Genomic DNA, 25,537 nt, shown 5'->3' with positions numbered 1-25,537 from the left:
TTTATCTAATATGAATATTGCTACCCCTGTTTCCTTTTCATTTGCATGAAATATCTTTTTCCATACCTTAACTTTCAGTCTCTGTATGTCTTTAGCTCTGAATTGAGTCTCTTATAAGCAGCATATAGGCTTCCCTGGTGGCGCAGTGGTTGAGAATCCGCCTGCCGATGCAGGGGTCACGGGTTCGTGCCCTGGTCCGGGAGGATCCCACATGCCGCGGAGCAACTAAGCCCGTGAGCCATGGCCGCTAGGCCTGCACATCCAGAGCCTGTGCTCCGCAACGGGAGAGGCCACAGCAGTGAGAGGCCCGCATACCGCAAAAAAAAAAAAAAAAAAAAAAAAAAGCAGCATATAGACGAGTTTGTTTTTTATCCAATATCCACCTTACATCTTTTGATTGGAGCATTTAGTCCAATGACATTTAAAGCGATAATTGACAGGTATGTACATATTGCCATTTTATTGCTTGTTTCCCACTTGTATTTGTAGTTCTTCTCAGTTCTTTTCTTCTTCTTTTTGTTCCCTTCCTTGTAGCTTGATGATTTTCTTTAGTGGCATACTTGTGCTTCTTTCTCTGTAGTTGTATGTGCCTCCTGTACATTTAAATCAAAATTTGTGGTTACCATAACTGTTATATATCTATTTATTTTAAACTGGTAATCATTTAAATTCAAACATATTCTAAAGGATCTACATTTTTACACTCCACACGTTTTGTGTTTCTGGTGTCATATTTTACATCTTCATATTTCTCTCTTCACTATTTATTGTAGTGGCAGTTGCTTTTACAATTTTTTTGTCTCTTTATCTTTGTACTAGCTTACTTAACTGGTTGATCCTCAGCCTTTACTATACACTTGCCTTTACTAGTGTTATTTTTCCTTCCTATAGATTCATACTTCTTTTTATAGCCTTTTCCACTTACAGAAAACCTTTTAACATTTCCTTTAGGTTAGGTTTATTATTGATAACTTTCTTTAGTTTTTGCTTCTCTGAGAAGTTATTATCTCTGGTTTGTCCAGTCCCTTCTGGTCTGTAAAATTTTTGCAGAAAAATATCAGCTAATAGTCTTAAGGTGGTTCCCTCATATATGACTCTGTTTCTCTCTTGTTGCCTTTAGAATTCTCTCTTTATGCTTCACATTTGCCATTTTAATTATGATATGCCTTTGTTTGGGTCCATTTGAGTTCATCTTGTTTGAGATCCTCTGTGTTTGCTATATGTGGATATCTGATTCCTTCTTCAGGCTTGGGAATTTTCATCCATAATTTCATCAGACACATTTTAGAACAACTCTTTCTCTTCTCCTTCCCATATACAAATGTTGGTGCACTTCATGCAATTCAAACAATCTCTTAAATTATTCTCATTTATTTTTAATTTGTTTTTTTCTTTTTACTGTTCTGATGGCATTATTCTCATTATTTTACCTTCCAGACCACTTTTGTGTTCTTTTTTATCACTTAGTATGCTAGTAATTCCTTATAGTGTGGTTTTTATTTGTTATTGTATTCTTCAGTTCTGACTGGTTCCTTTTTATAACTTCTAGTTCCTTTTTGACTTCTTTATCTTGTAAGTTGTTATTTCTATTTCATTATTTGTTTATTCGTGGGTTTTTTTTTTTTTTTTTTTTTTTTTTTTGCTCTTTTAACAGAGACCAATTTCTTTGTCTTCCAACTTGGCATACATTTCTCTGTCTCTATGAAATTTAGTGAAAGAATTGTCTATCATGGTCTTGAAGTGGATCATCCCTTATAGTATGTATTTGCCAGCTGGCCTTAGTGGGAGAGCTAGATTTGATATGAACACAACTCATGTCTTTCCTCAAAGAATGCTGGCAGCTCTCCTCTTTTCAGGAAGAGGGGATGGAGAAAGAGGAACCAGGGTCAAATCCAGGTATGAGCTGGGTTTTCACCCATGCTCTGTGCCATCAATGCACTATCAGGGGCAAATTCTGTTCCCAAGTTGCTATAGCAGAAGCCCTGAGAGTTGGGTCTGGCCTAGCTCTCTTCCCTTTAAGTGTGAACTCTCCCCCCTCCTTGTACTGGCACCCTTGCCCAGAGGGGAGAATTGCTTTAGCAAAAGGAGCCCATGTGATCTCTTAGTGTGTGATGGGGGATGGGGAGTGGCTGTCTGGTCACAGACAGATGTTGGGGTTACTTCTGATGTGCTTCCTGTGCAAGTATCAGTCATAGCTGCTCCCGTCCTTCTCAGTGCCGTTTGGGGCCTGAGTCTCCTTCATATGTCAGAGACTATCTCTCCCCTAGGTTTCTGCTGCCCCTGCCCTGATGTGGAGCTGCACCTCAGGAGAGCTGGGACCCATGTAGTTCTTGGCATGTGTCAGAGTGTGGGCTGTGGCAGGTTGGCCAAAGGCAGAGTTCAGGGCTGCTTCTGAAGTTTACAATGTTGTTTTAATTTCTGCTGTACAACTAAGTGAATCAGCTATATGTATACATTTATCCCTCCCACCCATCTAGGTCAGCACAAAGTACAAAGCTGAGCTCCCTGTGCTATACAAAAGGTTCCCACTAGTTATCAATTTTACACATGGTAGTGTGTATATGTCAATCCTAATCTCCCAGTTCGTCCCACCCTCCTCTTCTCCTCATGTACAAATGTCTGTTTTCTATGTCTGCATCTTTATTCCTGCCCTGAAAATAGGTTCATGTGTATTATTTTTCTAGATTCCACATATATGTGTTAATATACAATATTTGTTCTTTTCTTTCTGAATACTTCACTCAATATTACAGATTCTAGATCCATCCACACCCTTACAAATGACCTAGTTTTGTTCCTGTTTATGGCTGAGTAATATTCCATTGTATACATGTATCACATCTTCTTTATCCATTCATCTGTCGATGGACATTTAGGTTGTTTCCATGTCCTGGCTATTGTAAATAGTCCTGAAATGAACATTGGGGTACATGTCTCTTTTTGAATTATGGTTTCCACAGGGTATATGCTCAGTAGTGGGATTGCTCGGTGATATAGTAGTTCTGCTTTTATTTTTTTAAGGAATCTCCATACGGCTCTCCACATTGGCTGTATCAATTTACATTCCCATCAACAGTGAAAGAGGGTTCCCTTTTCTCCACACCCTCTCCAGTATTTATTTTTTGTAGACTCAATGAGCATTCTGACCAGTGTGAGTTGATATCTTATTGTAGTTTTGATTTGCATTTATCTGATAATTAGCAATGTTGAGCATCTTTTCATGCACCTTTTGGCCATCTGTATGTCTTCTTTGGAGAAATGTCTATTTAGATCTTCCACCCATTATTTCATTGGGTTTTTTGTCTTTTTAATATTGAGCTGGGGTTTCCTTGGTGGTGCAGTGGTTAAGAATCTGCCTGCCAATGCAGGGACATAATTTTGAGCCCTGGTCCAGGAAGATCCCACCTGCCATGGAGCAACAAAGCCCATACACTACAACTACTGAGCCTGTTCTCAAGAGCTGCAAGCCACAACTACTGAAGCCCGTGCACCTAGAGCCAATGCTCCACAACAAGAGAAACCACTGCAGTGAGAAGCCCATGCACCACAACAAAGAGTAACCCTCACTCACCACAACTAGAGAAAGCCCACATGCAGCAACGAAGATCCAATGCAGCCAAAAATAAATAAATTAATTAAAATATTGAGCTACATGAGCTGTTTGTATATTTTGGAGCTTAATCCCTTGTTTGCTTCATTTGCAAGTATTTTCTACCATCCTGAGGGTTGTTTTTTGTTTTGCTTATGGTTTTGTTTGATGTGCAAAATCTTTTAAGTTTAATTAGGCTCCATTTGTTTATTCATTCTTTAAAAATTTTCATTACTCTAGGAGGTGGATTCATAAAGATAGTCCTGGAATTTATGTCAGAGAATGGCCTGTGTATGCTTTCCTCTGAGAGTTTTACAGTGTCCAGCCTTACAGTTAGGTCTTCAATCCATTTTAAGTTTAGTTTGGTGTATGGTGTTAGGACATGTTCTAATTTTATTTTTATTTTTTACACTTAGTTGTCCAGTATTCCAAGCACCGCTTGCTGAGAGACTGTCTTTTCTACATTATATACTCTTGCCTCCTTTGTCATAGATTAACTGACCATAGATGTGTGGTTTTATTTCTGGGCTTTCTATCCTGTTTCATTAATTTATATTTCTGCTTTTCGGCCAGTACTATACAATTTTGATTACTGTAGCTTTGTAGTATTATCTAATGTCAGGGAGCCTGATTCCTCCATCTCCTTTTGATTTTCTCAGGATTGCTTTGTCTATTCAGGGTTTTTTGAATTTCCATACAAATTTTAAATTTTTTTTGTTCATGTAGTGCAAAAAATGCCATTCATAATTAGATAGGGATTGAATTGAATCTGTAGATTGCCTTGGATAATATACTCATTTTGACTATACTGATGCTTCCAAATCAAGAACATTGTATATCTTTCCATCCTTTTGTGTCCTCTTCAATTTCTTTCATCAGTGTCTTACAGTTTTCAGAGCATAGGTCTTTGGCCTCCTTACATATGTTTATTCCTATGTATTTTATTATTTTTGATGCATTGGTAAGTCGTATCGTTCCCTTAATTTCTTTTTCTGATCTTTCATTGGTAGTGTATAGGAAAGCAAGGAATCACTGTGTATTAATTTTGTATCCTGCATCTTTAAGTTCATTGGTGAGCTCTAGTAGTTTTCTGATAGCATCTTTAGGATTTTTCTGTGTATGGCATCATGTCATCTACAAACAGTGACAGTTTTACTTCTTCCTTTCCAGTTTGGATTCTTTTAATTTCTTTTTCTTCTCTCTTTACCCTGGCTAGGATTTCCAAAACTATGTTGAATAAAAGTGGTGAGAGTGGACATCCTTGTTTTGTTCCTGATTTTAAAGTAAAGGTTTTCAGCTTTTCACCTTTGAGTATGATGTTAGCTTTGGGTTTGTCATATATGGCCTTTTTTATGTTGAGGTAAGTCCCCTCTCTGCCCACTTTCTGGGTGAGTTTTTATTATACATGGTGTTGATTTTTCTCAAAAGCTTTCTCTGCATCTATTGAATGCATTGAATTTTATTCTTCATTTTGTTAATGTGGTGTATCACACTGATTGGTTTGTGGATATTGAAGAATCTTTGCATCCTTGGGATAAATCCCACTTGATCATAGGGTATGATCCTTTTTATGTTTTTGGATTAGTTTTGCTAGTAATTTTTTGAGTATTTGTGCTTCTATGTTCATGAGTGATATTGGTCTGTAATTTTCTTTTTTTAAGGTATCTTGGTCTGGTTTTTGTATCAGGGTGTTGGTGGCCTCATGGAATGAGTTTGGGAGTGTTCCTTCCTCTGAAGATTTCTGAAATATTTCCAGAAGAATAGGTGTTAACTCTTCTCTAAATGTTTAATAGAACTTGCCTGTGAAGCCATCTGGTCCTGAGCTTTTGTTTTGGGGGAGATTTTTAATCACAATTTCTATTTCAGCACTTGTGATTTGTCTCTTCGTATTTTCTATTTCTTCCTGGTTCAGTCTTTGGAGATTGTAGCTTTCTAAGGATTTGTCCATTTCTTCAAAGTTGTCCATCTTATTGGCATAAAGTTGTGTGTATTAGTCTCTTATGATCCTTTGTTTTTCTGTGGTGTTCATTGTAACTTCTTTTTCATTTCTAATTTTTTTTTTATTTGAATTCTCTCTCTTTTGTTCTTTGAGTCTGGCTAGCTAAAGGTTTACCAATTGTGTTTAACTTTTCAAAGAGCCAGCTTTTAGATTCATTGATATTTTCTATTTTTTTCTTCATCTCTATTTCATTTATTTCTGCTCTAATCTTTATGATTTCTTTCCTTCTAGTAACTTTCGGTTTTGTTTGTTCTTCCTTCTCTAGTTGCTTTAGATGTAAGGTTAGGTTGTTTATTTGAGATTTTTCTTGTTTCCTGAGGTAAGATTGTATACCTATAAACATCCTTTATAGAACTGCTCTTGCTGCAGCCCATAGGTTTTGGCTTATCAAGGGTTTGTTTTCAATTGTCTCTAGGTATTATTTTATTTCTTCTTTGATTTCTTTAGTGATCCATTGGTTGTTTAGTAGCATATTGTTTAGCCTCCATATGTTTGTGTTTTTTACATTTTTTTCTTGTAGTTGATATCTAATCTCATATCCTTGTGGTCAGAAAAGATGTTTGATATTATTTCAATTTTCTTAAATTTATTGAGGCTTGCTTTATGGACCAGAATGTGATCTATCCTGGAGAATGTTTCATATGCCCTTGAGAAGAATGTGTAATCTGCTGCTTTCAAATGGAATAATCTATAAATATGAATGAAGTTCATTTGATCTAATCTGTCATTTAAGGTCTGTATTTCCTTATTGATTTTTCTGTCCAGGTGATTTGACCATTGATGTAAGTTGGGTGTTAACGTCCCCCACTACTATTGTGTTAATGTCAATTTTTCCTTTTATGGCTGTTAGGATTGGCCCTATTTATTGAAGTGCTCCTATGTTGGATACATATATATTTACAATAGTCATATCTTTGTCTTTGATCCCTAGATTGTTACATAGTGTCTTTCTTAATCTCTTGTATCAGTTTTTATTTTAAAGTGTATTTTGTCTGATATGAGTATTGCTACTCCAGCATTCTTTTGATTTCTATTTACATGGAATACCTTTTTCCATCCCCTCACTTTCAGTCTGAATGTGTCCCTAGATCTGAAGTGGGTATTTTTAGACAGCAGATATGTATGGTTCTTGTTTTTGTATCCATTCAGCCAATCTGTGCCATTTGGTTGGAGCAATTAATTCACTTACATTTAAAGTAATTACTGATATCTGTGTTCTTATTGCCATTTTCTTAATTGTTTTGGATTTATTTTTGTAGGTCTTTTTTTCCTCCCTTCCTCTTTTTTTCTCTCCTCTTGTGATTTGATGACTATCTTTAGCATTGTGTTTGGATTGCTTTTTTTTCTTGTGTGTATGTCTATTGTAGATTTTTATTTTGTGGTTCCCATGAGGTTTTGATATAGCAGTTTATATATATATAAAGCTTGTTTTAAGTTGCTGGTCTCTTAATTTCCAATGCATTTCCAATATTCCATACTCTCATCTCACAATTGCTGGTTCTGATATTATATTTGTGTGTGGATGATTTCCTAAGTTTACTTTATGTTTGCCTTTACCATTGAGGTTTCACATTCATAATTTTCTTGTTTCTAGTTTTGGCCTTTTCTTTTCCACCTAGAGAAGTTCTTTTAGGATTTGTTCTAAACCTGGGTTTGGTAGTGCTGAATTCTCTTAGCTTTTGCTTTTCTGTACTGCTTTTGATTTCTCCATCAAATATGAACAAGAGCTTTTCTGGGTAGTATATTCTTTATCAGTTACATATAGATGTATTTTTGATATATTCATAGGGAGAGGTAATTCCATGTCCTGCTACTTCCCCATCTTGATCTCTTCTCTTTATATTTTTCTTTCTTGTTTACATAACAAGTACTTTGACATGATATCCAACCATTACTTCTTTATCTCTACAACTAATACTTAACACTTTTCTGCCTTATCTAACAAATAAATTTGTTGTGAGAATAAATGTGGGGTGGAAGTAACGTTAATAAGCCCTACTATATTCTGGGTAACTTATTAGACAGTTACACAGTTGACTTATTACACAGTTGACTCTCCAACAACATGGGGGTTAGGGGTGTTGACCCTCTGCACAGTCAGAAATTCAGTTATAACTTTTAGTCAGCCCTATGTGCAGTTCAGTTTCTCTGTATTCATGGATCCACATGCATAAATTCAACCAGTGTGGGATTGTGTACTACTGTAGTATTTACTATTGAAAAAAGTCTGTATATAAGTTAACCTGCACAGTTCAAGCCCATGATATTTAAGGGTCAACTGTGTTTATTAGTAATTTAAATTCTGAAATTTTCATAGGGTTTCATGTCAATCACTGATGATTTGATCCCTGTTGTAACATGATTTAGTTGATAACAGAGAAAGTGAATGTATAAAAATTTCATCTAGCATCATAAGGGCTAGGAAAAAAATCAGTGTGTTTGCCATAAGTTCAACAGAATCCAAGAGAAGAGTCAGAGCAATGACATTCCTGATTTTAACTTTAAATCTTTATGAGGAACAGAAGTAACCTAATGATATTGTCTGCTAGGGGCTGCACAATCAGGTAAAGTGGCTGGGATGCAGAGTTAGGGAGGTGTGGAAGTGGCCAGGATGCAGCCCCAGGGAGGTGTGTGCATATGCAGCTCTTCTTCACTGTTCTTAAGGTGTCCTGCCTTGATGGGGGCTGTAGGGCAGGTGACAGGGCCAGTGACAATATTGTTGCTGGGAGCCAAGGTAACATTTTCTAAGTCCAAGTGACATAGAAAAGGTTGACAGCTAGGTATGTAGACATAACATTTGCCACCACCTGCAGCCTCTGGAAACCTAATGGCTATCAGTTCAACAGTTGGAAGGATTTCACACAGTTTCCAATATCAAATTCTATCTCAGATAAGGACATCTTTTAGCAAAAAAATTCACATAAAATTTTCTAAAAATTAACAAAAGATTTGAACATTATTAGATAAAATAAGAATTTATACTATATTTCATACTGTTTAGTAAGTATATATACATGTATAGTTTAGTTTTGTAGTGAATAAAATTTTTCTATTTTTAAATTCATGAGGAATATATATAATCAAATATTAATTTATGCAATTCTGTTATTGTTTTTAAAAATATCCCCATGGCTTTCTGTACAGTTCTCTGAATACTGCTGAAGCTTCTTTGTGGATTTTTTCACCTCTGCTATTTCCTTTGTTAACTTTTGTACATTTTGCATATCTCTAGATCATAGTTTGGGAGGCACTTCTTTTTTACCACCTGGTGATTTTGTATGACTATGGATAAATCCAAAACCTGACTATGGATAAATCTATGTATATGTTTGAAAGACACCTCAGTCCAAATGGTGAGTGAAGTTCTTTCATTCTTCCTTCCTTTCTTCTTCCCTACTTCTCTCCTTCCCTCCTTTCTTCATTTATCACTTGTAACTGCTGAGGTCCATGCTTCAATTACTTTGGTTAAAAAGGTCTGCTAGCATCTCTTAATTCTAAGTAAATTGCATAAGTTTGTGGAAGCCCTAATATAAAATATCTACATGTGGGTTGGGGGAAGCAGAGATGATTTTGGGAGACATGTCCAAGTCAAAAATAATAGAATGATTTATGGCTTAAATTTGGCACCCTGAAAAGTTAATGACAACTTCACATAAAGGTGACTGGGGGGTACAATTGTGAAAATATATCTTTTCAATAATTGGTGTTAGTCAATAGGGTAAGAAGAAATATGGAAATTAATCTTGTCACATATATACACAAAAATTATTTTGAATGGATTGGAGATTTAAGTGTGAATGGTGAAACAATAAACATTTAGAGGAAGAAATGAGGGAAAAAACTTTGTTAACTTGAAATAGGCAAAGGACATTTAGGATAAAACATATTGAGGATGATCAAAATGGAGATTAACTCTAACACTCATACATTACTGGTTGGCATGCAAATTGATAGTATATTGAGAAAACTCTCAGTATTTATCATAGATAAATACTGTATTCTTGACTCCTATTCATTTAACTTCAGTCTCCCATTTTGTCATCTGCTGAAAGTCTTCTGTTTTTCCTCCTACTAAACCTCCTTATTTTTCTAACCTTCTAATGTCATAGACTTGAGGTGGAATTTTTTTTTCTCTATCTGCACTTGCTCCCAGAGTAATACAATCCAATCTAACGTGGGTAAATTGATGTATATGATAATGACACACATATTTATGTTTCCTGCCCATATGTCTTCTAAACTCCAGACAACTGCTAGAATTATAATATGTAATGTGATTTATATACATCTCTTTGTCCTAGTTCATGATTATTGTCCTGGTGTACTTATTAACTTATTGTGACTATATCCAAATTCTTTATTACCCCCCACAAAGTACATCCTTCTCAAGGATTCCTTGTTTTAATAAACAACATCTCCATTAATCTTGCAAGTCAAAATTTACCTAATACTGGGCACTTTATTTTCTCCCAACTCCTTTACATCTAATATAACAGGAAATCTTGATGACCATTTCAATAAAATATATATTAAACATGATCATTATTCTCTATAGTCACTTCTAAAACCCTCATCTAATCTATCATAATTCTTCACCTAAAACATGGAAATCAAACTCTACACGACACTCTCCTTCCTCTTTTGTTTCCTTAGAATCCATTTTTTTTCCACACAGAAGCCAAAATAATTTTTTCAAAATATATATCTAAACTCAAAACATTTTCTCATAACTGTCTGAATAAGACCCACATCCATGCCCTGACTTGGAAGGCCTTATATATCACAGCTTCTCATTTCTGCATAAATTTCATCTCTCTTAATTTTTACTTTCACTCATTTACCTCATCCACACTGTTTCTATATAGTTCCACAAATACCTCAGTTTCTCATTAAGACCAACAATGCAGCTACTTAGATATTAGATATTAGATATCTACTTGCAATACAGCTTCCTTAGATATTAATATGACTAAGTCCTTCAATTTAGTGAAGGCACTACCCAAATATCACCTTTACAGACAGGGAATTTTCAACCATTTCTTTTAAAATCAAACTCCCATAATTAGCTTGTGGTCCTGAACAGTTTGAATTCAAAGTAATTATAACCATTTCATGTTACTCTTAGTTAAAGTGTATCTTCCTCATTACACTATATACACTGTTAGGGCAAGTTCTTTGTCTATTTTATTAAACATTCTAAACCAAGGGCCAAAAAACAAACAAACATTAAAACATTGGTCATGTAGGAGGTACTCAACATATATTTTTGAATGCATTAATTTAATACTCATTAATTTAAGGTATGGTATAGATATATCCATTTTTGATAGCTATATGGAGTTAAAACTGATACACAAAGAACTGCACATAATTTATATATTTTGATGAGTTTGCACATATGGAAACATCAATGATAGCATTACCAAAGTCAAGGTAATAGATAATATCTAACACTTCTCAGAGTTTTCTCATGTCCATTGATTGATTGATTGGTTGATTGTGTGGTAAGAAAAGTTAACATGACAAAAAACTAATGTGCAGTGATACAGAGAGTCATCATTCAAAAGTATTTCACAAGTGTCTATTATTTTTTAAGTACTGTGTTCAGTCTTTGTACTTCAATAATAAACATTATATAAGAGAAGAAAGATTTTAATCAATTATCACACACAACATGTTCAAGATGTTCTAGGTTAGTGATATTTAATTAAGTCAGAGAAATCTGGATTTGTTTTCTTGAGGAAATAATTATTTAACTTATACATGATTGATATTTAGAAGTTATTAATATCAAGAGGTATAAGGGAGAATATTCCATTTAAAAATGTGGATATTGAGATGTGCAATCACTCATGCATTTCAAAATGTCTTCACTATGAGGTATGGCGAAGGTTTCATTGGAAGCACATAATAGAAAAGACAGGCAAAAGACTAAAGAAGAAGGCAAAAAAGTACAGCTATTTGTTGGCAAGCTTGAGATTGATCCCAATATTTTCTTATTCTAAAGTTCATGGTCTGAGACCTTCATGATGGTGGAAGAGTAAGATATGGAGATCACCTTCCTCCCCACAAATACATCAAAAATACATCTACATGTGGAACAACTCCAGCAGAATACCTACTGAATGCTGGCAGAAGACCTCAGACTTCCCAAAAGGAAAGAAACTCCCCATGTAACTCGGTAGGGCAAAAGTAAAAAGAAAAAACAGAGACAAAAGAATAGGTATGGGACCTGCACCACTGGGAGGGAGCTGTGAAAGAGGAAAAGTTTCCACACACAAAGAAGCCCCTTCACTGGCAGAAATGGGGGAGGGGGGTAAGTTTTGGATCCATGGAGGAAAGTGCAACAACAGAGGTGCAGAAGGCAAGGGGAGAGATTCCTGCACAGAGGATCAGTGCCAACCAACACTCACCAGCTTAAGAGCCTTGTTTGCTCACGGGGCAGGACAGGTGGTGTTGGAACCTGGGATCTGGCTTCAGAGGTCAGATCCCAGGGAGAGGACTGGGGTTGACTGTATGAACATAGCCTGAAGGGGGCAAGTGCACAACAGCTAACAAGGAAGGAGTCAGGGGAAAAGTTTGGAACTGCCTAAGAGGTGAGAGACAATTGTTTTGGGGTGCACAAGGAGAGGGGATTCAGAGCACCTGCCTAAACAAGCTCCAGAGATGGGCACAAGCCACAGCTATCAACATGGACAACAGAGAAGGCCATGAAATGATAAAGCTGCTGCTGCAGCCACCAAGTAGCCTGTGTACAAACACAGGTCACTCTCCACACCTCCCTTCCTGGGAGCCTGTGCAGCCAGCCACTGCCAGGGTCCCATGATCCAGGGACAACTTCCCGGGGAAAACACAAGGCATGCCTCAGGTTGTTGCAATGTTACACTGGTCTCTGCTGCTGCAGGCTCAGCCTGCATTTCATACCCGTCCCTCCAACAGGCCTGAGTGAGCTAGAGCCCAGGAATCAGCTGCTAATTTAACCTCATCCTGTCTGAGCTCACCCTCAGGTGAGCTACATACAGAGGAGGGACTAAATCCAAAGCTGAACCCCAGCAGCTCTGCAAACAAAGAAGAGAAAGGGAAATCATGCCCAGCAGTCTGCAAAGCAGTGGATTAAACCTCCGCAATCAACTTGATATACTCTGCAACTGTGGAATACCTGAAGAGACAATGAATCATCCAAAAATTAAGGCAGTGGATATTGGGAGCAATGATATATATATATGTATATTTTTTTCCGTTTTCTCTTTTTCTGAGTGTGTATGTGTATGCCTCTTTGTGTGATTTTGTTTCTATAGATTTGTTTTTATAATTTGTTGTAGGGTTCTGTCTGTCAGATATATATATATATATATATCATATTTAGTATAGTTTTTAGTGCTTTTCACCATTGCTGGATCTGTTTTTTAGTTTGGTTGCTCTCTTTCTTTCTTTCTTTTTTTTTGTATTTTTTATTACTTCTGTTTTTTTTGTTTTTAATAATTATATTATATTTTGAGAAATTTATTTATTTATTTATTTTATTTATTTATTTTATTCTCACTTTTCTTCTGAGTCATGTGGCTGAGAGGAGCTTGGTGTTCTGTCTGAGTATCAGGCCTGTGCCACTGAGGCGGGGGAGAGCAGAGTTCAGGACATTTGTCCACTACAGACTTTCCAGCTCCACATAGTATCAAACAGCAAAAGCTCTTCCAGAGATCTCCATCTCAATGCTAAGACCCAGCTTCACTCAATGACCAGCAAGTTACAGTGTTGGACACCCTATGCCAAACAAGTAGCAAGACAGAAACACAACACCACCCATTAACAGAGAAACTGCCTAAAATCATAATAAGCTCAGAGACACCCCAAAACACATCATTGGATGTAGACCTGCCCACCAGAAAGACAATATCCAGCTTCATCCAACAGAAAGACAAGATCCAGCCTCATCTACCACAACACAGGCACTAGACCCCTCTACCAGGAAGTCTACAAAACACATTGAACAAACCTTATCCAGTGGGAGCAGACACCAAAAACAACAGGAACTATGAATGTGCAACCTGCGAAAAGGAGACCCCAAAGACAGTAAGTTAAGAAGAATGAGAAGACATACAGAAGAGGAAGGAACAAGCTAACAACCCAACAGACATAAAAAAATGAAGAAGAAATAGGCAGTCTACATGAAAAGGAATTCAGAGTAATGACAGTAAAGATGATACAAAATCATGTAAATAGAATGGAGAAAATAGAAGAAATGTTTAAAAAGGACCTCGAAGAACTAAACAGCAAACAAACAATGATGAACAACACAATAAATGAAATTTAAAATTTCCTAGAAGGAATCAATAGCAGAAAAATTGAGGCAGAAGAACAAATAAGTGACCTGGAAGATAAAATAGTGGAAGTAACTACTGCAGAGCAGAACAAAGAAAAAAGAATGAAAAGAACTGAAGACAGCCTCAGAGACCTCTGGGACAATGTTAAAGGCACCAACATTAGAATTATAGGGGTCCCAGAAGAAGAGAAAAAGAAAGGGACTGAGAAAATATTTGAAGAGATCATAGTTGAAAACTTCCCTAATATGGGAAAGGAAATAGTTAATCAAGTTCAGGAAGTGCAGAGAGTCCCATACAGTATAAATCCAAGGAGAAGCACACTAAGACACATACTAATTAAACTATCAAAAACTAAATACAAAGGAAAAATATTAACAGCAACAAGGGAAAAACAACACATAACATACAATGGAATCCCCAGAAGATTAACAGCTGATCTTTCATCAGAAACTGTGCAAGCCACTAGGGAGTGGCAGAACATGTTTAAAGTGCTGAAAAGGAAAAACCTACAACCAAGATTACTCTACACAGCAAGGATCTCATTCAGATTCAATGGAGAAATTAAAAGCTTTAAAGACAAACAAAAGCTAAGAAAATTCAACACCACCAAACCAGCTTTACAACAAATGCTAAAGGAGCTTCTCTAGGCAGGAAACCAGGAAATGGAAAAGACCTACTATAACAAACCAAAACAAAGAAGTAAATGGTAACAGGAACATACATATTGATAATTACCTTAAATGTAAATGGATGAAATGCTCCAACCAAAAGGAATACACTGGCTGAATGGATACAAAAACAAGACACATATATATGCTGTCTACAAGTGACCTACTTCAGACCTAGGGAGGCATACAGACTGATAATGAGGGGATGGAAACAGAAATGCCATGCAAATAGAAATGAGAAGAAAGCTAGAGTAGCAATTCTCATATCAGACAAAACAGACTTTAAAATAAAGACTATTACAAGGGACAAAGAAGGACACTACATAATAATCAAAGGATCAATCCAAGAAGAAGGTATAGAAATCGTAAATATTTATGCACCCAATATAGGAGCAACTCAATACATAAGGCAAAGGCTAACAGCCCTAAAATGAAAATCGACAGTAACACAATCATAGTAGGAGACTTTAACAACCCACTTTCACCAATGGACAGATCATCTAAAATGAAAATAAATAAGGAAACACAAGCTTTAAATGATACATTAAACAAGATGGACTTAAATGATATTTACAGGACATTCCATCCAAAACCAACAGAATACACTTTCTTCTCAAGTGCTCAGGAACATTCCAGGATAGATCATATCTGGGGTCACAAATCAAGCCTTGGTAAATTAAAGAAAATGGAAATCATATTATATTTTCTGACTACAGCGTTATGAGACTAGATATCAATTACATGAAAAAATCTGTAAAATACATGACACATGGAGTCCAAACAATACACTAGTAAATAACCAACAGATTACTGAACATATCAAATGGGAAATCAAAAAATACCTAGAGGGGCTTCCCTGGTGGGGCAGTGGTTGAGAGTCCACCTGTGAATGCAGGAGAAACGGGTTTGTGTCCCGGTCCGGGAAGATCCCACATGCCATGGAGCGGCTGAGCCCATGAGCCATGGTCACTAAGCCTGCACGTCCGAAGCCTGTGTTCCACAGTGGGAGAGGCCACAACAGTGATAGGCCTGCATACTGCAAAACAAAACAAAACAAAACAAAACCTTGAAACTAATGACAATGAAAACTCAATGACCCAAAACCTATGGGATGCAGCAAAAGCAGTTCTAAGAGGGAAGTTTATAGCAATACAATCATACCTCGGGAAACAAGAAAAATCTCAAATAAGAAACCTAACCTTACACCTAAAGCAATTAGAGAAAGAAGAACAAAAAAGCCCCAAAGTTAGCAGAAGGAAAGAAATCATAAAGATCAGACCAGAAGTAAATGAAAAAGAAACAAAAGAAATGATAGCAAAGATCAATAAAACTTAAAGCTGTTTCTTTGAGAAGATTAAAAAAATGATAAACCATTAACCAGACTCATCAAGAAAAAAAGAGAGAAGACTCAGATCAACAGAATTGGAAAGAAAAAGGAGAAGTAACAACTGAAACTGCAGAAATACAAAGGACCATAAGCGATTACTAAAGGCAAGTATATGTCAATAAAATGGATAACCTGGAAGAAATGGACAAATTTTTAGAAAAGCACAACCTTCTGGGACTGAAACAGGAATAAATAGAAAATATAAGCAGACCAATCACAAGCACTGAAATTGAAACTGTGATTTAAAATCTTCCAACAAACAAAAGCCCAGGACCAGATAGCTTCATAGGTGTATTGCCTCAAACATTTCGAGAAGAGCTAACACCTATCCTTCTCAAACTCTTCCAAAATATAGTAGAGTGAAGAGCACCTGCAAACTCATTCTATGAGGTCACCATCACTCTGATACCAAAACCAGACAAAGATGTCACAAAGAAAGAAAACTGCAGGCCAATATCACTGGTGAACATAGATGCAACAATCCTCAACAAAATACTAGCAAACAGAATCCAACAGCACATTAAAAGGATCATACAGCATGATCAAGTGGGGTTTATCCCAGGAATGGAGGGATTCTTCACTATATGTAAATCAATCAGTGTGATAAACCTTATTAACAAATTGAAGGAGAAAAACCATATGATGATCTCAATAGATGCAGAAAACGCTTTTGACCAAATGCAACACCCATTTATGATAAAAACCTTCCAGAAATGGGCATAGAGGGAACTTACTTCAACATAATAAAGACCATATATGACAAACTCACACCCAACATTATTCTCAATGTTCAAAAACTGAAATCATTTCCACTAAGATAAGGAACAAGACAATGTTGCCCACTCTCATCACTATTATTCAACATAGTTTTACAAGTTTAGCTACAGCAAGCAGAGGGGAAAAAAAAGAAATAAAGGAATCCAAATTGGAAAAAAGAAGTAAAATGGTCACTGTTTGCCAATTACATGGTACTATACATAGAGAATCCTAAAGATGCTACCAGAAAACTACTAGAGATAATGAATGAATTTGGTAAAGTACCAGGACACAAAATTAGTGCATAGAAATCTCTTGCATTCCTATACACTAATGATGAATAATCTGAAAGAGAAATTAAAGAGACAGTCCAATTTACCATTGCAAAATAAAGAATAAAATACCTAGGAGAAAACCTCCATAAGGAGACAAAATACCTGGAAGCAGTAAACTATAAGACACTGATGAAAGACATTAAAGGTGTTATAAAAAATGATGAGATGGACCATATTCTTGGAGTGGAAGAATCAACATTGTGAAAATGATACACTACCCAAAGCAATCTACAGATTCAATGCAATCCTTATCATACTACCAATGGCATTTTTTCACAGAACTAGAACAAAAAATTTCACAATTTGTGTGGAAACACAGAAGACCCCGAATAGAAAAAGCATTTTGGGGAAAGAAAAATGGAGCTGAAGGAATCAGACTACCAGACTTCAGACTATACTACAAAGCTAGAGTAATCAGGACAGTATGGGACTGGCACAAAAACAGAAATATAGATCAATGGAACAGAATAGAAAGCCCAGAGATAAGCCCAAACACATATGGTCAACTTAACTTTGAGAAAGGAGGCAAGAATATACAGTGGAGAAAAGACAGCCTCTTCAATAAGTGGTGCAGGGAAAATTGGACAGTTACATGTAAAAGAATGAAATTAGAACACTCCCTAACACCATACACAAAAATAAATTCAAAATGGATTAAAGACCTAATATAAGGCCACACACTATCAAACTCTTAGAGGAAAACATAAGTAGAACACTCTATGACATAAATCACAGCAAGATCCTTTTTGACCCAACTCCTAAAGAAATGGAAATAAAAACAAAAATAAACGAATGGGACCTAATGAAACTTAAACACTTTTGCACAGCAAAGGAAACCATAAGCCAGATGAAAAGATAGCCCTCAGAATGGGAGAAAATATTTGCAAACAAAGCAACTGACAAAGGATTAATCTCCAAAATATAGAAGCAACTCATGCAGCTCAGTATCAAAAAAAGAAACAACCCAATCCAAAAATGGGCAGAAGACCTAAATAGACATTTCTCCTAAGCAGATATATTGATTGCTAACAAACACATGAAGGGATGCTCAACGTCACTAATCATTAAAGAAATGCAAATCAAAACTACAATGAGGTATCACCTCACACCAGTCAGAATGGCCATCATCAAAAAATCTACAAACAATAAATCCTGGAGAGGGTGTGGAGAAAAGGGAACCCATTTGCACTGTTGTTGGGAATGTAAATTGATACAGCCACAGTGGGAAACAGTATAGAGATTCCTTAAATAACTAAAAATAAAACTACCTTATGACCCAGCAATCTCACTACTGGGCGTATACCCTGAGAAAATGATAATTCAATAAGAGTAACGTATCACAATGTTCATTGCAGCTTCTTTTACAATAACCAGGAAATGGAAGCAACCTAAGCGTCCATTGACAGAGGAATGGATTCAGAAGATGTGGCACATTTATACAATGGAATGTTACTCAACCATAAAAAGAAACGAAGTTCAGTTATTTGTACTGAAGTGGATGGACTTAGATTCTGTCATATAGAGTGAAGTAAGTCAGAAAGAGAAAAATAAAAACTGTATGCTAGCACATATATATGGAATCTAAAAAAAAATAAATAAATGGTTCTGAAGAACCTAGGGTCAGGACAGGAGTAAAGACACAGATGTAGAGAAGGGACTTGAGGACACGGGGTGGTGGAAGGGTAAGATGGGACCAAGTGAGAGAGTATCATTGACATATATACACTCTCAAATGTAAAAGAGTTAGCTAGTGGGAAGCAGTCACATAGCACAAGGAGACCAGTTCAGTACTTTGTGTCCACCTAGAGGGGTGGGATAGGGAGTGTGGGATGGAGATGCAAGAGGAAAGGGATACGGCAATATATGTTTATGTATAGCTGATTCACTTTGTTATACAGTGGAAACTAACACACCATTGTAAATATTTACACTGCAATAAAGATGTAAAAAAACCATAAAATAAAATAAAATAAAATGCCTTTCCATACAAAAATAAAAGGAAATCAATGCAAGTTGGTTTAAAGAAAAACACAACAACATATATCTGTTATTTAAAAGAAGTCTATTCAGATTTTTTTTTTTTTTTTAGCTGTTTTGGGTTTTAGTTGTGGCAGGCAGGATCTCTGTTGCTGTGTGAGAGATCTTCCTTGTGGCACTCAGGATCTTTAGTTTTGTCATACCGGATCTCTAGTTGCAGAAAGTGAACTCTTATTTGCAGCATGTGGGATCTAGTCTTCTGAAGAGGCTTTGAACCCATGCCTCCTACATTGGGAGAATGGAGTCTTAGCCCTTGGACACCACGGATGTCCCTGCTATACCTGTTATTATATGCACACCAAACCACACATTAAGTCCTATTTTGAAGAATAATTAATAATTTTCACATTAACATTATTTTGTGTAAGGTAGAATTACTTTTTAATTCCAAGTTATTGTTGTATATTAAAGTCATACTCCTGCCTCAAAGCATTTATATCCCTATTTGTATGTCTAAATATATATTTTCCTCAAAGACTCACATATCTTCCTCCTTCATGACTACTAGGAATTTGTTAAAATATATCTTTCTAGTTAGGTTTCCCTTAATATCTGTATTTAAAATCACAATCTTAAACACCTATCCTTCTCAAACTCTTCCAGAATATAGCAAAGGGAGGAACACTACCAAACTCATTCTACTAGACCACCAACACCCTGACACCAAAACCAGATAAAGATATCAGAAAGAAAGAAAACTACAGGACAATATCCCTGATGAACATAGATGCAAAAATCCTCAACAAAATACTAGCAAACAGAATCCAACAGCACATTAAAAGGATCCTACACCATGATCAAGTGGGGTTTATTCCAGGAATGCAAGGATTCTTCAATATATGCAAATCAATCAATGTGATACAGCATATAATAAAAATGAAGGAGAAAAACCGTATGATCATCTCATTAGGTGGAGAGAAATCTTTCGACTAAATTCAACAATGATTTATGATTGAAAGGCATAGAGGGAACTTTCCTCAACATAATAAAAGCCATATATGACAAACCCACAGCCAACATCATCCTCAATGGTGAAAAACTGAAACCATTTCCACTTATTCAACATAGTTTTGGAATTTTTAGCCACAGCAATCAGAGAAGAAAAAGAAATAAAAGGAATCCTAATCGGAGAAGAAGAAGTAAATCTGTCACTGTTTGCAGATGACATGATACTATACATAGAGAATCCCACAGATGCTAATCAATGAATTTGGTAAAGTAGCAGAATACAATATTAATGCACAGAAATCTCTGGCATTCCTATACAATAATGATGAAAAATATGAAAATGAAATTAAGAAAACACTCCCATTTACCATTGCAACAAAAAGAAAAAAATATCAAGGAATAAACCTACCTAAGGAGACAAAAGACCTGTATGCAGAAAACTATAAGACACTGATGAAAGAAATTAAAGATGATACAAATAGATGGAGAGATATACCATGTTCCTGGAATGGAAGAATCAACATTGAGAAAATCACTCTACTACCCAAAGCAATCTACAGATTCAATTCAATTCCTATCAAACTACCACTGGCATTTTTCACAGAACTAGAACAAAAAATGTTCACAATTTGTATGGAAACACAAAAGACCCCGAATAGCCAAAGCAATATTGAGAACAAAAAATGGAACTTGAGGAATAAGGCTCCCTGACTTCAGACTATACTACAAAGCTACAGTAATCAAGACAGTATGGTACTGGCACAAAAACAGAAATATAAATCAATGGAACAGGATAGAAAGCCCAGAGATAAAGGTGACCATGCACATATGATCACCTTGTCTTTGATAAAGGAGGCAAGAATATACAGTGGAGAAAATACAGCCTTTTCAATAAATAGTGCTTGGAAAACTGGACAGCTTCATGTAAAAGAATGAGATTAGAACACTCCCTAGCACCATACACAAAAATAAGCTCAAAATGGATTAAAGATCTAAATGTAAGGCTAGAAACTATCAAACTCTTAGAGGAAAACAGAGGCAAAACACTCTGTGACATAAATCAAAGCAAGATCCTTTTTGACCCACCTCCTAGAGTAATGGAAATAAAAACAAAAATAAACAAATGGGACCTAATGAAACTTAAAATCTTTTGCACAGCAAAGGAAACCATAAACAAGACCAAAAGACAACCCTCAGAATGGGAGAAAATAGTTGCAAATGAAGCAACTGACAAATGATTAATCTTCAAAATTTACAAGCAGCTCATGCAGCTCAATAACAAAAAATTAAACAATCCAATCCAAAAATGGGCAGAAGACCTAAATAGACATTTCTCCAAAGAAGATATACAGATTGCCAACAAACACATAAAATAATGATCAACATCATTAATCATTAGAGAAATGTAAATCAAAACTACAATGAGATAGCATAGCACACTGGTGAGAATGGCCATCATCAAATACTCTAGAAACAATAAATGCTGTTGAGGGTGTGGAGAAAAGGGCACACTCTTGCACTGCTGGTGGGAATGTAAATTCACACAGCCACTATGGAAAATAGTATGAAGGTTCCTTAAAAAACTACAAATAGAACTACCATATGACCCAGCAATCTCACTACTGGGTATATACCCTGAGAAAACCATAATTCAAAAAGAGTCATGTACTAAAATATTCATTGCAACTCTATTTACAATAGCCAGGAGATTGAAGCAACCTAAGTGTCCATCATCAGATGAATGGATAAAGAAGATGTGACTCATATATACAATGGAATATTACTCAGCTATAAAAAGAAACGAAATTGAGTTTTTTGTAGTGAGGTGGATGGGCCTAGAGTCTGTCATACAGAGTGAAGTAAGTCAGAAAGAGAAAAACAAATACCATATGCTAACACATATATATGTAATCTAAGGGGAAAAAAAAGTCATGAAGAAGCTAAGGATAAGATGGGAATAAAGACACAGACCTACTAGAGAATGGACTTGAGGATATGGGAGGGACAAGGGTAAACTGTGACGAAGTTAGAGAGTGGCATGGGCAAATATACACTACCAAACTTAAAACAGATAGCCTGTGGGAAGCAGCCACGTGACAGAGGGAGATCAGCTCAGTGCTTTGTGACCACCTAGAGAGGTGGGATAGGGAGGGTGGGAGGGACAGAGACACAAGAGGGAAGAGATATGGGAACATGTGTATATGTATAACTGATTCACTTTGTTATAAAACAGAAAGTAACACACCATTGTAAAGCAATTATACTCCAAAAAAGATGTTAAAAAAATTACAATCTTATTTAAAAGTAAATTTGCAAGTGAATGAAAACCCTAATCTAACTTATGATATTTCCAATTCCCTTAACCATTTCCCTTCTTAATTTTTCTCCATAGCATCAGTGACCACCTGAAACACTGTAGACATGTTTTGTATGTCCCTAATATGTGTCTTGTCATGTTCACTGAAATGTGAAGGGCAGAGAATTTTTAAATACTGAGAGTGTTTTTTCTTAAATACTAGAGCATAGAACACTGGATTACAGATAGATGATATACTGTAAATGTATATTAATAAATTAATGTAAACTTCAGATTGAATAAATGATTTACCTAATTATATGTTATAATTAACTCACCATTTAGGAATTAGACAGAGATGCACATTTGGATTAAGCACAGGGTCACTCTTATGTTGACTATAGCCCACTTTTGTTCACAGATGTAGGTGTCTGCAGTGACACATCCTCTAGGGATTCAGTGGCAGTTTCCTTGATTCTTTTCTTTCTTTTTCCTGTTAGGTATGGACATTCCTCAAATTTCATACCTTGACTCTCTAAACCTTTTCTATTTACTTCATGTTGCAATCTCATTAATGTAACAACTTCCACAATACCTGCAGGTAAATTGATTCCAAATCTAAATCTCCAGACTGCAGTTTTTAGTAATAGACACACATACATGTACACACACACTCAATTTCAAAATTGAGATATAATTCACATTTTTAAAGTGTACAATTCAGTGGGTTTCAGTGTTTCTAGAACTTTTAGATTATTCACTATATTTGTGCAACCATCACCACTATCTAATTCAAAACAATTCCATCACACCCAAAAGAAATGCTTTACCCATGAACATTCACTCCCTATTATTCCTTCTCCCAGCCCATGGCAGCCACAAATCTACTTTCTGTCTCCTAGGATTTGCCTATTCTTGACATTTCAAATGAATGGAATCATATATTATGAGGGTTTTTTGTGTCTTTTTTTTCAATTAGCATCATGTTTTCAAAGTTTATCCATTTTGCAGCATGTATCAGCACTTCATTCCTCTTTGTGGCTAAATAATGTGACATTCTATGGATAAAACATATTTGGTTTACATATTAATATGTTGATGGAAATTTGGGTTCTTTACAGTTATTAGGACTAATGCTGCTGTGAATCTCCATATAACATTTTTGGTAAGAGCATATGTTTTCAGTTATCTTGGGCATATACCTAAGGAGTGGAATTGCAGGGTTATATGGTAACTCTATGTTTAAAATATTGAGAAACTGTCAAAAACTTTTTTTTCCAAAGGAACTGCACTATTTTACATCCCCACCTGTAATAATGTATAAATGTTCCAATTTCTTCACATTTTCAAAAATATTTGTTATGTCTATCTTTTATATATGTATATATGACATCTTAGTGATATGAAGTGATATTTTATTGTGGTTTGATTTTCATTTCCCTAATAACTAATGATACTGAATATCTTTTCCTGTGTTTACTGACAACTTATATATCTTCCTTGACAACATGTTTATTCAAATCCTTTGCCCAATTTTAAAATTCTGTAATTTGTTTTTTTAATGTTGAGTTGTAACACCATCTTATATATTCTTGATACTAGACTCTTACCAGCTCTGATTTGCCAATACTATATCTCATTATATAGGTTGTCTTTTCACTTTCTTGAGTCGTTTGAAACAACACAAAAACAGTTTTAATTTTGATGTCCAATTTATTATTTTTCTTTTGTTGCATGTACTTTGGAGTTATAGCTGAAAAACCACCACTTCTTAATCCAATGCCACAAGATTTGTATCTAATTTTTTGTCTAAGAGTGTATAGTTTTAGCTTATATACTTAAGATTTGTTATGTTTCAATTTCTGTATATAGTGTGAGATAGGTTTCAAGCTTAATTCTTTTGCATTTGAATATCCAGTTGTACCTGCATCATTTGTCAAAAAGACTGACACTTGATTCTAAATCTAGTTATATTATTTTAAAAATTAGAACACAACCATAAAAATTATAGGCACTGTCCCCTAAAGAAAAGAAAACAATTGTTATCAACTTAAAATATATTGTTACAGATACAAATTGTTATACGTAAGCTGCATGGTAACCACAAAGCAAAACCTATAGTAAATACACAGAAGATAAAGAGAAAGGAATATAAGCATACCACTAAAGAATGTCATCAAACTACAAAGGAAGAGAGCAACAGAAGAAAGGAACAGAGTAGAACAACAAAAACAACCAGAAAACAATGAAATAAATGGTAATAAATATGTATCTATCATTAATTACTTTAAATGTAAATGGAATAAATTCTCCAATTAAGAGACATAGAGTGGCTGAATGGATTAAAAAACAATATACATCTATATGCTGTTTACAAGAGACTCACTTTAGGTGTAAGAAAACACATGACTGAAAGTGAAAGGATAGAAAAATATATTTCATACAAATGGAAATCAAAAGAAGGCTGGCTGGGGTAGGAATATTTACATCAGACAGAATCAACTTTAAAACAAAGACTAATAGGAGACAATGAAGGGTACTACATAATGATAAAGGGGTCAATCCAACCAGAGGATATAACGTTTGTAAATATTTATGCATTCAATATAAGAGCACCTAAATATATAAAGCAAATATTAAAAGACCTAAAAGGAGAAATAGACAGCAATGCAATAGTAGTAAGGGGCTTTAATACCCACTTACATCAATAGATAGATTATCCAAGCAGGAAAACATAAGGAAATATTGGCCTTAAACAACATGTTAGACCAGGTGGATTTAACAAATATAATGAACATTCCATCAAAAAGCCAAAGATTATAAGCAGAACTCAGAGATATTGTGGGTTTGGTTTCAGACCACTGAAATAAAGCAAAAATCACAATAAAGCAAGTCACATAAAATTTCTGGTTTTCCAGTGCATATAAAAATTATGTTTACACTATAATGTAGTCCGTTAAGTGTACAATAACATAATGTCTAAAACAACACTATACATACCTTCATTTAAAAATACTTTATTGCTAAAATATACCAAAATAAAATAGCAACATCAGAGATCACTGATAACAGATCATCATATCAAATATAAAAATTATGAAAAAACTTGAAATATTATGAGAATTACCAAAATGTGAAGAAAAGACACAAAGTGACCAGATGCTATTGTAAAATAATATTTGCTTCATATAGGCTTCCCAC

The sequence above is a fragment of the Kogia breviceps genome, chromosome 16 (assembly GCF_026419965.1).
Source record: "Kogia breviceps isolate mKogBre1 chromosome 16, mKogBre1 haplotype 1, whole genome shotgun sequence".
Taxonomy (NCBI): Eukaryota; Metazoa; Chordata; class Mammalia; order Artiodactyla; family Physeteridae; genus Kogia; species Kogia breviceps.
The sequence above is the reverse complement of the archived record's forward strand: the minus strand, read 5'-3'. Positions refer to the sequence as shown.